Below are 18,288 nucleotides of genomic sequence, written 5' to 3'. Positions count from 1 at the left end.
AAATTGATACGATACAAAATAAGTCAGTAAATACAGTAAACAATTGTATCACTCTACGTTCTGTACTCGGCGACAGCTTCAGGAAATTCAATCTGCCGGAAGCTGTCAGGATTGTCCAGAGCCTACACCAACAATATCAACAAAGACAGCAACTCTAGACAATACTCATTAATCCACACACGCACACGCACACGCACACGCGTATTGCTATCATTTTCACGTCTCCTTTCACCATTCATATCATTAGCAAATGCACTTGTTAGTTATAGAGCAGTAGCTTAGGTATTCAGCAAGTGCATAACGTGTCTATGTACACGGCAACGAGTAAAAAGAGATGAATGCAATGCTATGGAGCAACAGCTAAGGTATTCAGTGAGTGCATAACGTGTCTATATACACGGCAACACGTAAAAAGAGATGAATGCATGGTGATATTCAAGCCAAAGGAGAATGGGTATCCATACGACATGACGTTTATCTTATATAACATCGAAAGTTATCTCTACCTACTCGATATTTCAAAAAGAAATAGATCTCGTGTATAGATTTACAAACATTATTCAAGTGTGGTTGATTGGTAGACACCGGAGCGTCGATATTTTCTTCTGATTCTTCAAGTTCTGAGTTCAGATCACACCGAGGTCAACTTTGCCTTTCATCCCTCCCGAGTCGATAAACTGAAGTACTGGGGTCGATATATTCGACTGACCTTTATTCACCCCAAATTTCAGGTCTTCTGTCTAAATTAAAAACACTTACTTTTGAGGATGTTAGATTAGCAAAATCATTAGCAAAACGGACAAAATGTTTTGTGGTATTTCTTCCGGCTCTTTACGTTCTGAGTTTGAATTCCCCTTTGCCTTCCTTCCCTCCAAGGTCGATAAAATAAAGTACCAGTTAAGTACCCTAACCTTGGATCTTTCTGATTTGGCGGGCACCATTTTTTACTTTTATGTTTTATTTAGTGTGTTTATAAAACCTTCAAGCAGTTTCCGTACTTTCACATTCGTCAAAAACATTATCGTTTATTGCTATAGTAATTCAAACTCACCGCTAACAAGCATATATGTTCAGTTTAAATGATATTGGCATCTGAATGAGAGTACAATACAAGATCCGCATGGCAATCGGAGGTCGCCATTTTGAATGCCAGCCTTTGTTAACTTGACAACAAGGTCAAGGTGAGCTCTGATTGGCTGTATGCAAATGAGTTCATTACTGGGGTTCGGAACTCTCGTGGGAAAATAAATTTCGCGGCCCGGCTGTGTTTATTGATACTGATGACAGATAAATCGAAGTTTCAATATTTCACTATTTGACACGTCGGTGTAAAAAAAAAAAAGTGGAGAGTGGGGGGAGGAGAGAGGCAGAGAGAATGTGTTTGTGAGAAGGAGAGGAAGGCGAGAGATTAAGGACAATAGTGCGCCACTCCTTGAAATAGCATCTTCTTCGTTTGACACCGATATATATAGACAGGTACGAGTTACCTGTAAGTCAGTCTGTCTGTCAATGGTTTGTCTTGGCTCATTCCGCTCAACACACACACTCACGCATACACATACACACACAATACAGGAATAATAAACATATACATATATACATACACATATACATATATACACATATACATATAGATAGATAGATAGATACATACATACATACATACATACAGACAGACAGACAGACAGACAGACAGACAGACAGATACATACATACAGATAGACAGACAGATACATGCATACATACATACATACATACATACATACATACATAGAGCTAGATAGATAGATAGATAGATAGATAGATAGATAGATGTACATATGTATCTTTTATCATTTACTTGATTCAGTCATTAGACTGCGGCCATACTGGAGCACCGCCATGAAGAATTCTTAGTTAAATGAATCGACACCGGTTCTTATTATTTTTAAGTTGGTACTTATATTATCGGTCTGCTTTTTTTGTTTTCGTTTTTTTTTAACCGTAAATTCACCAATACCGGTTCTCAAGCGGTGGTCAGAAACAAAGACAAAGACACCCTCGAACACACGCTCTCTCTCTCTCTCTCTCTCTCTCTCTCTCTCTCTCTCTCTCTCTCTCTCTCACACACACACACACACACACACACACACACACACACACAAACACACACACACACATAAAAACAAACAAAGTAAATTTGCAAGGTACATATATACACGACGGGCTTCTTTCAGTTTCCATCTTCCAATTCCATTGAGAAGGTTTTGGTCGGCCCGAGGCTATAGTAGAAGACACCTTGCCCATGGTGTCACGCAGTGGGACTAAACCCGGAAACAAGTGGTTGGGAAACCACGCATACGCCCATATATGTGTGTGTAAGTACATCTATATTATACATACATACATACATACATATAAGAAAGAAAGAAAGAAAGAAAGAAAGAAAGAAAGAAAGAAAGAAAGAAAGAAAGAAAGAAAGAAAGAAAGAAAGGCAGACAGGCAGACAGACCGAGACGCACCATTCACGTGACATCCTTTTCTCTTGTAGGCTTGAAATTTCAAAAGTATTGACACGTTCCATTTTCTCTTTCTTTTCCTTCTTTATAATAGAAGTTGTCAGTGTGACACATCTTTGCAGAGAGGAAAGAAATTCTTCGCTATGTGCACAGCCATGACTAAGAAGAAAGTAAAAAAAAATCATCCACAACTACCTATCTTACTGTATTGTCAGGATGGGATGAGGTGGAGGACTAAAGAATTATTTCTGATCAAAAAAGCAATGACAAGTTTTGACATGTGACAGTAAGATGGCCGGTAGCATATGTCGTCAGTTAACCCAAAATTTGTGTTGCTTTGATACTTAGTCGTAGTAAGGAGTGGCTGTGTGGTAAGTAGCTTGCTTACCAACCACATGGTTCCCGGTTCAGTCCCACTGCGTGGCACCTTGGGCAAGTGTCTTCTACTATAGCCTCGGGCCGACCAAAGCCTTGTGAATGGATTTGGTAGACGGAAACTGAAAGAGGCCCGTCGTACATATGTATATATATATATATATATATATATATATATATATATATATATATATATATATATATATATATATATATATATATATATATGTATATATGTATGTGTATGTATGTGTTTGTGTGTCTGTGTTTGTCCCCCAACATCGCTTGACAACTGATGCTGGTGTGTTTACGTCCCCGTAACTTAGCGGTTCGGCAAAAAGAGACCGATAGAATAAGTATTAGGCTTCCAAAGAATAAGTCCTGGAGTCGATTTGCTCGACTAAAGGCGGTGCTCCAGCATGGCCACAGTCAAATGACTGAAACAAGTAAAAGAGTAAAAGAGTCAGGGGAATAAGGGCAATTTTCATTGTTAAGACTGGTTTCAAACTTAGCCAGTAAGGGGCTAAGTCGATTACATCGACTCTAGGGACCAACTGGTACTTATGTTATCGATCCCGAAAGGATGAAAGCAAAGTCGACCGCAGCGGAATTTGAAGTCAGAACGTAAAGATGGACGGAATGCCGCTAAGCATTTTCCTTGGCGTTGCTAACGATTCTACCTTGTTAATATTGCTAAGAAAAACTATCATAAGCGTAGGCGTGACGTAGCAGTGTGGTAAGAAGCTTGCTACCAACCACATGGTTCTGAGTTCAATTCCTACCACGTAGCACCTTGGGCAAGTGTTTTCGACTCGGGCCAACCAAAGCCTTGTGAGTGAATTTGGGAGACGGAAACTAAAAGAAGCCCATCGTATATACATGTATAGCTCAGTGTGTGTGTGTGTGTGTGTTTGTCTCCCGCCACCGCATGACAACCGTTGTTGATGGGTTTCACGTTCCTGTAACTTAGAAGTCCAGCCAAAGACACCGATAGAATTAGTACCAGTCATGCCCTGGGCCGATAAGGCTGAAACCAATTTAAATTATATATATATATATATATATATATATATATATATATATATATATATATATATATATATATATATACATATATACATAATATATATATACATATATATTTATATATATATATATATATATATATATATATATATATATATATACATTATATATAATATGTATATACATATATACATACATGCATGCATGCATATATATATATATATATATATATATAATTTAAATTGGCCTCGGCCTTATCGACTCAGGCCATGACTAACTCAATAGCACCACCTGGAAAAGTCTTTTAGTTAGTTACTTCGGGACACCATGGACCACTCAAGCAGAGAGTTGCTGTTGGTTGAGACGTGGGAGAGAGATGTATACATACACATGTATATCTATATATACTTCCACATACATCCACATATATAAACCTGCGGACGAAGTAGCATCACAATGTACCCGGACCAAGCCTAAAAATCTACACCAGTGCTCTAGAAAATGGTGTATTTCATTTACTATTTACATTCAGGAACCATCCTCTTCAAAATAGTCCTCTTTGGAATGTACACAGCGTCATTCACTCCTTAAAAATGGAAGTCCTCTCCTTGAACACTGTTCAATACTGCCTGTGGTTCCGCTTGAATTTTATATGTCGTCTGGAAGCGGCGCCATTTAAGCTGAAATTTCGTTTTGGGTAGTCACAGAGAGATAGGTCAGGCGAGTACGGAAGGTGTGGAACGACCACCTTTGTTCATTATCAAAAACTGTGTCGTCCTGCAAGTTTTCCATAAAAAAAATTTTTTTATCGTCTGCCAGACGCCAAAGCCGATCCCCGTTATGTGAGAGAAAAAGCTGACAAGGCTGACGAATTATTTGGCGATTGTCCTCAGAGATGAGTTCACGGATTTTCGATACATTTTCTTACGGTTTGCAATTAACTGGACATCCTGAACGCTCATCTTCTTAATCCACATGTCTTAAGATGCCTGCCACTCAAAGATATGTGTTCGACTTAAAGAATCTTCGCCTAAAGCAAGACGAATTATTTCAAGGGTCTCAGTAGCAGAGTTCCCTGGTTCATTAAATGAATAAGTGAAGGTATGTTAGGAGGAGAAAAGAAAAAAAATGCCATTTAATTCTACCATTTCTCGTAACTTCTCGGCATTTGGAAGAATAAGAAAGCAGCAGCGTCGTTAAAATATGAGAATAAAATTTCAGAACATAGTTCTGGAAACGCCTCTCCTCATAGACAAAAATAGTCGAAGAACCGCCCGAAAACATTTCTAAGATTAACCACCCATTTTTTGAGTTCATTGATTTATATTATATTTAAGAGTGCATTTGCTTCTTATAAAGCAGAAGTTCTCTTATTTCTTTATTGCCCACAAGGGGCTAAACATAGAGGGGACAAACAAGGACAGACAAAAGGATTAAGTCGATTACATCGACCCCAGTGCGTAACTGGTACTTAATTTATCGACCTCGAAATGATGAAAGGCAAAGTCGACCTCGGCGGAATTTGAACTCAGAACGTAACGACATATGAACTGCTAAGTATTTCGCCCGGCGAGGTAACGTTTCCGCCAGCTCGCCGCTTTTAGTTCTCACTTTATTTTACTTGTAACTTAAGAGTGAGGTGTTCATCATGTTAGTAGACCAAAATATTTTCAGGAACCACACGCTATAACACACCAGTTTCATTGGCATTGTAGGGCTATGACAAAACTAGATTCTCAGATCTAATAATTTCATTGATAAGTCTTCTAAACGACTCAATCTGTGAAGTGTCTGCATCTAATGATTCACCACAGGTTTTCTTGCTCACACTGCCATGTTTTTGGTGGTATTTTCCTAACCTGCTACATCCAACCATCATTCATCTTAGCATTAACTCCCTTACGTCTTCCATGAGTTTCACATGCATTTTTCTACTCTAGATTTCTTACATAACACAACAAAATTTGCAAGACCCGTCCCCCGATGAAAAACGTTACGTGCACATAGAGGTGAGAGTGTTGTTACTCAGTGATGGGGAAAACGGTAAACGAAAGACTAAATCAGTGTGGGGTGAGTAACACACTTTTCATATTCTCATTTCGCAAATTATCATTCGTCTATCATTATTTTAATATTTTGATATATATATATATATATATATATATATATATATCTTCGAAACGTCAGATTAGAATAGAGGCAGCTGATGAAGGAATATTCCAAGTGGCTTTCCGTTTTCCTATGTGTTCGTTCCGTTGTCTGTAGTTCATTGTTCTAACGTCCTGTACCCTGATATGCATATATATATACACATGTAGATGTAAGTATGTACATATATGTGTGTATACATGTATATATATTCTTTGTATTATTATATATATATATATATATATATATATATATATCTGATGTCTGCCTATCTCCTGTCTCCAGTATTTCTGTTCCTCTTCCTTTTACATTCTCTCTCTCTCTCTCTCTCTCTCTCTCTCTCTCTCTTTCTTTGTCTCCCCTCTCTCTCTCTCTTTCTTTGTCTCCCCCCTCTCTCTCTCTTTCTTTGTCTCCCCTCTCTCTCTCTCTCTCTCTCTCTCTTTCTTTCTTTCCCCTCTCTCTCTTTCTTTCTCTCCCCTCTCTCTCTTTCCCTTCCTCCTTCTCTCTATCGCTCGCTCTTTCCTTACATCCCTCCTATTCCTTACGTATGTCAAATTAAGCGCACACCAACAACACCAACATTACAACCATCATTGCATCTACTAATACTAACACCAAAACAACATCAACACCATCTCAACACCTCTACAACCGCCACCGCCACCACCACCACCTCCTCCGCCACCACCTCCATTACCACCTGCACCACTACAACCACCACCAATACCACCGCAGCCGTCGCCACCATCACCGCTACTACTACTACCACCACCACCACCACCACCACCACCACCGCCACCACCACCACCGCCACCACCACCACCACCTCCTCCACCACCACCTCCATTACCACCTGCACCACTACAACCACCACCAATACCACCGCAGCCGTCGCCACCATCACCGCTACTACTACCACCACCACCACCACCACCACCACCACCACCACCGCCACCACCACCACCACCACCTCCTCCACCACCACCTCCATTACCACCTGCACCACTACAACTACCACCAATACCACCGCAGCCGTCGCCACCATCACCGCTACTACTACCACCACCACCACCACCACCATCACCACTATCAACAGTACCACTACCGACACTACTACCACCACCACAACTACCAACAACAACGACGACAATACCAACATCGACACCTCTACAACCACCACCACTACGAACATCATCATCATCAACAACAACACTGCCAACAATATCTCTACCATCATTACAACACCTCTACCACCACTACCACTACTACCAACACCACCAGCAGCAACAACAACAACAACAACATCAACAGCAGCAGCACTTCTAACACCATCGCCACTAGCACTACTTCCCACCTTACCACAATTACAAGAAACAAACAAACACTATCCCCACCACCAACAACAAGAACCAAAAAATATAAAAATATTAAAAACGAAGTCAAGTCAACAAGCTGCTGTCCGATGGGAATTAATTAGCCAAGGCAAAAAAAAAACAACAGCCAAACAAGCCAAACCTACTAAACGGAGCCAGTTACCAAGTTACTAATAAAGACTTATATTTACTTCCTTTCTTGGTTACAACACTCGACTTGACGACCCCAACAGATCTTAAACAACAATACGACAGCCATTACTCCAAACTAATTAATAATAAACAACACCACAGTAGTAGTAGTAGTAGTAGTAGTAGTAGTAGTAGTAGTAGTAGTAGTAGTAGTAGTAGTAGTGGCGGTGGTGGTGGTGGTGGTGGTGGTGGTGGTGGTGATGGTGATGGTGGTAGTAGTAGTAGTAGTAGCAGTGCTAGTGGTAGTAGTAGTAGCAGTAGTAGTAGTAGTAGTAGTAGTGGTGGTAGTGGTGGTGGTGGTGGTGACGGTGGTTGTGGTAGTGGCGGTGGCAGCGGTGGGGGGGGGACGGTGATAGTGGTGGTGGCGCTGGTGGTGGAAGTGGTGGTGGTGGTAGTAGTAGTAGTAATGTTCGTGGTACTGGTGGCAGCTGGTGCTGGTGCCGGTGGTGATGTTGTTGTTGTTGTTGTTGGTGGTGGTGGTGGTGGTGGTGGCGGTGGTGGTGGCGCTGGTGGTGGTACTGGTGGTGCTGGTGCCGGTGGTGATTTTGCTGTTGTTGTAGTTGGTGGCGGCGGCGACAGTGGTGGTGGTGGTGGTGGTAGCAGCAGTAGTAGCTGTGGTGGTAGTCGTCGTGATAGTAGTAGTAGTAGTAATAGTAGTAGTAGTAGTAGTAGTAGTAGTAGTAGTAGTAGTAGTAGTAGTTCTTTGGCTTTGTCAAAACAAAAAAAAATATCTCGTTCTTATAGTTTTATCCTTCTATCTGGTCAACTCACTTGACCAGAGAGACACACAAATATACATACATATACACACACATATATATATATATGTGTTGAGGGCAAAAAAGACATTTTACCACGATCGTTTCACGCCAAGAACCTACTGTCACAACCGAAGGTCAGTTTTTGTTATTTGTTTGTTTCCTTGTGCTCTTTACTTTATTACCCTTTTATTCTTTTCCAGAAAATTCTGTAACATACATACGCGCAGACGCACACGTACATACATTCTAACATACACACACACACACGCACATTTACATACATACATACATACACCGAACGCACACGCACACATACGATCATACATATATACATATATACATATATACATAAATGTATATGACATAGCTATACAAGTGTGTCTCGATTTTGTTTCATCATGTTTTTTTAAAACTAATTTATAAAATTTAAAAAACATCCATTTTCCTGAAATTTACGAGGAAACAAAGGTGACGGAATCGTCGGAGAATTGCAATACGATAGTTGGAATGGCTAATTTAAGATCTATGTTGATAACCCTCAGAGGTTATCTTCGCGTTTCGCCCTTCTCAACTCAATAAAATAAAGTACCAGTCCAGCAGAATAGACTTGCGCAACTGTTAGAACATTTTACAAAATGCCTGAATGTGTTTGTTCTGGCTGTTGGGAGTTAGGCTGTGAGGACATTAATGCCAGATCCTATAAACCTCACCTATATTTTGAAAGGTCTGGAATGGTGTGGAGAGGAGCGATTTAATAAGCGGGCAACTGCTAACATTCAATGAAACATCTACACCAAGTTTGCATCCCGGAAAAGATGGAGTTAAAGATCCTGAACAAAGGAACCCTTTTGGGACTGGTATTTTATGAGGATGCATTACTTTTCCTAGTGTCTTTTGGGACTGGTCTGTTGAGTCTGGCATTTTCATAAGAATACATTAGTTTCTTGGTGATTCTTCACATTAATATCCTGTCAATTGATAGACAGTGGTGGTGATTTGCTGGACCCCTTAGTATCGCTGATTTTTAGTGATGTACCCAATCTAAAACTTCATTCAATCATGAATCAGATTGAAACTTCAGTGGATCTCTTGTCGCTTGTTGCTGAAATCTATAGGTTTTCGCTTTTTTGACTAGTTTCAAATTGTTGTGCTTTCTTTTTTTTGTTTTGCTTTGTTTTTGTTTTGTTTTTCTCATTTTTGTTAACTCAGCGTTTCTCTTCGCTTCCTAACTCGCTTGCCACCTTTTTTATCTTGACAACCATATGCGCAATTTTTCTAGCATCGTTTCAATGGAAATAAATATAATTTTTACCGCCCACCAATTACAATTTTTTTCTTTTAAAAACGCTTGATTGTGATAAAAAAAAAAATTCGTCTTGAAGAAGGAACTCAATATGACGGAACTGACTATCGGTTCCCGTTCCACGGATTTCATCTGGAGAAAAAGGATTTACTCAATCGCAAAACTTGTAAAACAAAGGCATCTTATCCCTAAGCAGCACGAAGAGTGCTTTATTGCCAAAGCATTTGTAAAACTTAAGGATGTTTTCAAAATGTTAATTATTCTCACCCCTCTCTCTTCCGCTCATCCAGTGTTCCTCTCTATCTATCTATCTATTTCCCTCTCTTTCCCACTCTCTCTACCTCTCTCTCTCCCTCCTTCTATTTCTGTATAGTCCCTAGTGTCTCGTCCTCCTCTCTTCCTCTCATTTTCCTAAGTGTCCCACCCTTCTTTCTTATTGTCATCTTCATTAGTGCATTACCCCGCTCTCTTCCTCATCATTCTCTAGTGTTCCACCCGTCTCTTCCATCATAATCTCACCCTCCCGTTCAGGTCATACACTCACGGCCATCCAACAGCATTATAGGCCACCGGGCAAACCAATGCATTGGGCCCTGAAGTATTTAATAATTGACAGCGAGCAACAGTATTTATAGATCAGAATTGGGCCTGTAGACTTGTGGAGGCCTGGGGCAACTGCCCACTGTGCCCATACTTTAAGACGGCACAGCATACACTAAATTCTTTGCTAACTTGCTCTCACCCTCTTCCTTGTCTTCTCGTGCTGGAACTTTCTGGAATTTTGTTAAGGTTCATAGTAGAACACGGTTTTAACTTATAAAAGCGTTTACTATACTTTATAGTACATTATGATCCCATGACGAAATGCCGCGTCCCTATCAGTCATTAATATTTCTAGAATTTCTTTCCAGTCCATGCTTTTCCTTTGCAGACGTCAATCTTTCATTGTTCCGCGGTCAATAAGATAAAATTCCAGTCAATAAGATAACATTCCAGGCCAATTTGATCAACTGGTCCTCGTGTCTTCAAGTAAAAGACTACATCTGAGAATCCTGAATGAATCTTCTATGTATTGCGGGTACTTTATGAACAGGTGAAGCTGTAAACTCCCAACGACCATAGCGTTCTTGTAAGGAGCAGCAACCTCGGGTTTTATTACGTTTGAAGGGCACAGTAGTAACAATCGTATCTGATGCAAATCGCCAGAAGTTAACCGAATAGAAACTATATCGACCTCACCAATCCGGAGGGACCCACTCAAGGCTATGAGCTCCGCCTCTCCTTCACTGATTGATTAACGGAACATATACACCCATATACACGGACATACACACATACATTCACTTATACACACACATATTCACACAAACATTCACTCATACAAATACACACGATCACTCATACTCATAAACACATTCACTCGGGCATAAAACAAACTGAGTGAAATATGTACAATCTACTGGGTTTTTTTGTTTTTGTTTTTTTTGTAGAGCCTTCACTGCGTTGAGAAAAATGAGATGTAGTGGCGTTAATACATTCCCCCTCAAAGCAAAGTTGGATCTAGACCTAATGGGGCCACCTGGGCCTAAACGTTTTGGAGGTCCTTAAGATTTTGCATATGTAATTTTCAACTGTTCAGTGTAAGCAACAGGAATTTGCATTATAAAAACAAATATAACGTTGTAAATAATCTAAATACAAAACATTAATAATTTCGCATCAATTTTGTAGTTTTTTTTAAATCAGATTTTGTTTATTCCATAGCTTTAATGGCTGCCAGAACTTGGTCTGCCTTGGTCATTTGTTTGATAATGCGCTGCTGTTGACTACCTTCTTATATGAGAAGACATATATTCAAATCTTGTATTTTAGGAGGGTAATTACACCAATAATAACACACGCACTGATTCTACATCACTTCTTTATTGTTTGTCAACTGGTTATATATCTAATCAACTAACTAATCGATCGTTTGTTTAATGTGCTGGTTAAATAATCAATTGGCTGTTTGTCAAAGTCCATTCGTCGCTACAGGCGACCTACTCAGTGATTTGTCTTGTCTTCTCTCCTCAAAGTCTGTTCTGAGTCTTACATCTAGAATCTTGCAACCAAATACGAAAACGAAATATACTCAAAATATTTTTTTTAAAGGCACTACTTAAACAAGATCTAATTCAAAGCATAATAAGATAAAGACCCCGCCCACCCAAACGGTTTGAGGAGCCCCAAAACTTAAAAGAGCTTCCGTAGATTCAGAGGGACTCAGTTAAATTTAATAAACAAATACATCAAAAAAGAATTCAATGTTTTTAAAGAACTATATCAAATTAAAAAGACACTTAGAAAATTAAAAATATGTAAATTAGGCGTAGGAGTGGCTGTGTGGTAAGTAGCTTGCTTACCAACCACATGGTCCCGGGTTCAGTCCCACTGCGTGGCACCTTGGGCAAGTGTCTTCTACTATAGCCTCGGGCCGACCAAAGCCTTGTGAGTGGATTTGGTAGACGGAAACTGAAAGAAACCCGTCGTATATATGTATGTATACATATATATATGTGTGTGTGCGTGTGTGTCTGTGTTTGTCCCCCCCCCCCCAACATCGCTTGACAACCGATGCTGGTGTGTTTAAGTCCCCGTAACTTAGCGGTTCGGCAAAAAAGACCGATAGAATAAATAAGTACTAGGCTTCCAAAGAATAAGTCCTGGGGTCGATTTGCTCGACTAAAGGTGGTGCTCCAGCATGGCCGCAGTCAAATGACTGAAACAAGTAAAAGAGTAAAAGAGTAAATTATTTATTTGATTACTGTAAATATATTTTTGAATTTTTAATTCCAAGCTTCAGGTTTCTCCGAGTTAAAGCTTGGAGTTAACTGAGCAAAGGCCCACGTTGGCCCACACGTTATTCTGGTCCTGCTTCAGTGATATTAGCAACATGACTGTGAATTCACTAAGTTTATTCCTAGATCAACGGTGGCGTTTTTAACCCGGCGAATCAAGATTTTAATTTCCTTAATAATCCTGGGATTGGAATGTCCCTTATATGAATACATGCATTTCGGTTTTAAGTAAATGCTTCTATTTAAGCTTTTTATAACATAATACTGCAGGGAAGTGTTTTCTTTAAGTCAGTCATCCGTCAGCTAAACCTCCCGCAGCGTGTCGCTGCTGACACGCAGAGACCAACGCAGACGACAGGTGCTCAATAGAAACCAATGAAACTTCTTGTTATTATTGTTGTTAGCTTTCATCATCAAACTGAAGACGTTCCAGCCACGACCATCTCATTTTTATACTATATACAGGAATATGTTATCCAATAGGTCTTAACGGTTAAAAGTAAATTTTAAAAAAACGAAAAAAATTGTAAGGTGAGTGAATATTGGGTGCTATGTCTAGTGGGATGATCGAGAAGCTCTCTTGCTCAATTGAAAAAAATTCAATGGATCGGAGAGGATCATAGCCACTACTCATGGGTATATATATATATATATATATATATATATATATATATATATATATATATATATATATATATATATATATATATATATATATATATTATGATTGACCGTTGACTGAACACAATTCAATTTTTTTTCTCCGTGTTTTTCTCCTTGTCTCCGTATTCTTTCTGTTGAAGAGCATAGCTCGAAACGTCAAAGACTTTCCGTATTCCCGAGCGTCATACTAATATATCCTTTTGTTATTTACACCACCTGTCCTCGTCTGTTGTTATTATTTGTATATTCTCCCATATATATATATATATATATATATATATATATATATATATATATATATATATATATATATATATACGTATGTATGTATGTATGTATGCATGTATGTATGTATGTATGCATGTATGTATGTATGCACGTATGTATGTGTGTATTTATACACACACACACACACACACATATATTGTTAATGGGACAATGTTAAATAGAACAGGGCCTATTGAGGAAAAGAAATCGTATTGCTGTGGATTTATGAGTTGTGAGCCTGCATTGTGTAAGGAGCGTATGGCACGTGGATCCAACCTTGGATGAATTCTGAATTTAATGTTAAGGACGTTTGGGCAATATTGGTGCAATTCTCCACATTATACAAATGATGTAACGCTCTCGGCGTCGCTGAAGAGAATAAAGTTTCAGTGTTTTATGGTGGTTCTATTAATCAAGATCAATCATGCCTTTTATTTCTTTAGTGATTGCCCTTTGAGGTGAATCAATTCTCGTTTTGTTTGGTGTGATGAGACCACAGGGGACAGCAATATTTTAGGTGTGGCCGTACAAAGGAAGAGAAAAAGGGAATAATGATGTCTCGCTCTCTGGACCGAAAAGTTTGAGGGTTCAGAAACTCATTCCACAAGTCATATTGACTGTATTTTTGATGTGAGCACTCCAACTAAGATTGTTGTCAACAATCACTCCTAAGTCCCTGATATTATTGGATGCTGTGAGTGGTTCCCTTGAAAGAAGGGAATATGGTTGCTTGAATGCATTCTTTTTTTTTCTAAGCGCATGAGTTCAAATTTTCTCCCATTTAGTATTTATATCTTCTTGACATGAAACATGGTTAAACGTCTTCTCCAGGTGGTGCTATTTAGTTAGTAATAGCTTGGGCCAAAACCTTTCTGTGCATGTATGAATGAATGTATGTATGTATGTATGTATGTATGTATGTATGTATGTATGTATGTATGTATGTATGTATGCATGCATGCATGTATGCATGCATTTATGTATGTATGTTTTATGTATATATGTATGTATGTGTGTATAGATACATACATACATACATACATACATACATACATACATACATACATACATACATACATACATATAGATATGGCTGGTCTGTGGGATCGCTTTGGGTTCTACACCCATAAAGTGGTTAGCTTTACAGCGTTTCTTCAGACCTTAGGCCTATGGCCTCTCTAGCAAGTGGCCTCTATTTTCTAGAGAGGCCATAGGCCTAAGTTCTGAAGAGACAATGTAAAGCTAAGCGCTTTATGGACCTGAAATCCAGGGTAACCCCATAGACCGGCCATATCTATATACTCTACTGCTCTATAGCTTACACTGTCCTTCTTTTTCGGATTTATGATTTACAGACGATATATTATATAATACACATACATACACACACAGAGAGAGAGAGATAAAATATATATTTGTTCTCTATCTTTATCATGAAACGAATTTAATTAATTAATTAATTAAACTAAAACGTTAACTATAAACACTAGCCAAGCTGTTTTTTCGTAGTCACCCACATGAGTGACATAACATGACAAATAGGCTTACAGCGGATGCTAATAGCAAATACACAGGAAAATGTTTCAAACCAACTATCTACTCTCCTGACGTTGACATATCTATTATTCACATTTTCAATTCTGTTTCCTTGCTGCCGGAAGTAATAATATTACTTAATCCTTCAAATGTAAAGCCCCACTCCCTCCATTTTTTTTTCCTCTGCAAGTCTTTCTAGAAATTAGAACAGCCTTCGTTTCCTGCTAGTTTTCAGGCTATACTTCCGTGGTCGGGTGTGACACCAGTAGAGATAATAATTGGGAAATAGAAATTAAAAAATAAAGGGTAAAAGTTGTAGGATTGTTCAATCTTGTGGCTGGCTTAAATACAGTGAAAATCTTTTAGCCTTTTAAACCCAAGTTTTTAACGATTTTTCTGTAGATATTAGCCGCATATTTACACAAGTGCTCTTCCACTCCGCCATGCCGACTTTGTTTCCTCATAACTTTCTGAAGAATGGATATCTTTTTAATGAAATTTTCTACATATACTTTTTAAGTGATATAGGTTCCGATTATATTGGAATTTGTTGTGAAAATGTTTTTCGAAGGCAGTGGGAAGTGGAGTTTCGGATAATTCAGGCGAGTTGACTTTGTTTCCTCATAACTTTCAATAAAATGCGAATATCATAATGAAATATCTTTTATACGATGGTGATTACGATTATATCGAAATTTAATATTTAAAAAACGGTGGTCGTGCACACCTCAACGATGACATACATCGTGCGTTAGAATGGATGTGTGCGTCCCCAGCATTTTTATTACTATTTCAGATCAAATTCCGATATGATTGCAATCTACACCATCAGAAGCGAATTTGTAGAAAATTTCATTGAAAGATATCCATTTTTCTGGAAGTTGTGAGGAAACAAAGTCGTGCGGGTGACACTTGTGTAATAATACCAAATAATAAACATATCGTGTGGAATAATTATTAAAAGTAGAGAACTTTGTGGATTAGTCGTTCAGATTTTCAGTCAAATGAAGCCATTTGGGAAACTGGATAGATTTGTAAGCATTTATCAATGTTAAAACAGTCTTTAGCAACGAAAGTTGTAACCCAAAGCTTTTTCACGATACTGTTTTATTTAACCGAGGTTAAGGGATATGTTGGGCAAATTGGTAGTTTGTCAGCTGAAAACCACTGGTTTGTATATCATCAATTTTCGCTGATCTTGTCCGTTTAGCTCAGTGATCTTCAACCAGGGTTCATATCACCCTTGGGGGTCCATATAAGATTTTGCAGTTAAAATTTATTTGCAATAAATTGATTATACTTCTACAATGCACAAAATATTTTAACAATTTTTTAAATATAATTATAAAAATATCGGATTTTTGAAATATGGGGGGGGGGGGTCCAATAGAGCAAAATAGGAACCAAAGGGGTCCACAGGTGAAAAATGGTTGAGTTAGCTGCACAGAAATTCAATGAGTAGGTACGATCCAAGACTGAAAGCAGCAGAGTTTATTATAAATGGTGACAACTGAATCGTTCCTTTCATTGGACGAGAGATGAAACGAGAAACCAATCCAGTCGAGTGAGGCAACAAAAGTTATATTCTCTACCCTTCCTAGACAGATTAATTAAACACACACACAATCGCATATACACATACACTCAGAAATAACATTACTCAACTTCCGCATGCTCATCAAAGACACAAGATAACCACACACACACACACACACATACATACCTTTTTTTTAAATACTGTAGCTCGAACTTTTGAACAAAAGTTAACAGAATGATGAGGGTAAAAATCTCAGAAATAATTTGGCAATTTTGATTTTCAAACTTTGCCGAGAATGTTTTTGAATCAATATAAATTCTCATTTTGAAATTGCTTTCCATTTTCCTACTCTTTTGAAAATTTTAATTTCTAATCTTTTAATTCCTCCAACGCTTATTTCGAAATTCGCCACATGTAACGAATTTCAACTAGTTTAACTAACGACATTTTAGTTTCCCAAGTATTCATCCAGATTTAGCAGCGTCGGTGACATAATATGTTTAGTAAAGGATATCAGTAAGAGTTGTTTCCGTTATCTTAGCGAGAAAAGCTTGAAGACAAATGGGAAGATATAATGTTCATATTTTTCCGAGGGCAAGAGCAATATTTGTGAAATGTAAATCTTTCAACCAAAAATGGAAACTGAGTCGGAATCTCAACTATCATGGAATTTATCTCCTGTTCTCCAGAACATACTTCTATTATAAACGAATCATTTCATGGTTTAATTACTAGAAATAGCTCCATAAAAAGATAGTCATGTGAAGAAAAAAGAAAGATGGACGATGGTCACGTATGAGCAACGAGAGAGATTCTTTATATCATTATTTAATCGAACGCCACGCATCCATTTCCAAGTAAGTTTATCTTAACCTTTTTGATGCGACGACTCCACTCTATACTGTTTTCTCCCCCATCCTTCTCTAATTCCCTTTTTCCCCTTCACCGTTCTCTCTCACTCTCTCTCTCTCTCTCTCTCTCTCTCTCTCTCTCTCTCTCTCTCTCTCTCTCCTCTTTCTGTTTTCCTCTCAATCATTGGCCACACGTGACCATCGTCCATCTTTCTTTTCCTCACGTGACCATCTTTCTTTTCCTGCTCGACATTCTAAGGACTGGAGGTTTTTATTTCTCTCTCTTCTATCTTTTCTCTTTTCAAAGAAAATATTTCTCCCAGCGTTCACTATTTTCCTCTCGTTCTGGTTTCCATGTTTGTTTTCGTTCGGTTTCCTTGTATGACTCCACTGTCCTGTTTTTGTTCCCAACTTTGACCCTCCATAACTCCAAAATTTTATTTTGGAATTTATGGGAGCAACTGTCTTCGAAGACTCATATTGTCGTTGAATACTCAAAATGAGAAATAGATAGACAGCCGAGAACTGATGAGGGGTTGTTCTATTTTCCATTTTTTTCTCTCGTTGTTTGCGTATTTAACTCGTTTGTTTTCATACTTTATGTTTACACAGTTGATGACGTCCTATACCCATATATGCGCATATATATATATATATATATATATATATATATATATATATATATATATATATATATATATATGTATGTATATATATACATACATACATACATATATATATATATATATATATATATATATATATATATATATATATATATATATATATATATATATATATATATATATGTATGTATGTATATATATATATATATATATATATATATATATATAAATATATATATATATATATATATATATATATATATATATATATATATATATATATATATATATATAT

General features: G+C 37.9%; 1 protein-coding gene across 1 annotated transcript in view; it reads left to right on the top strand.

Annotated features, from left to right (window-relative positions):
* Positions 1–8,024: 8,024 nt before the first annotated feature.
* The window catches only part of LOC106873176 (catenin beta), an 81,352-nt gene continuing 71,088 nt past the window's right edge, over positions 8,025–18,288 (top strand). The window contains exon 1 of the mRNA XM_052973244.2: positions 8,025–8,507. The gene's annotated coding sequence lies outside the window, so the exon portion shown is untranslated. The remainder of the gene's footprint in view (positions 8,508–18,288) is intronic.

The sequence above is a fragment of the Octopus bimaculoides genome, chromosome 1 (assembly GCF_046866305.1).
Source record: "Octopus bimaculoides isolate indiv1 chromosome 1, ASM4686630v1, whole genome shotgun sequence".
In the NCBI taxonomy this organism is placed as follows: Eukaryota; Metazoa; Mollusca; class Cephalopoda; order Octopoda; family Octopodidae; genus Octopus; species Octopus bimaculoides.
The sequence above is the reverse complement of the archived record's forward strand: the minus strand, read 5'-3'. Positions and strand labels throughout refer to the sequence as shown.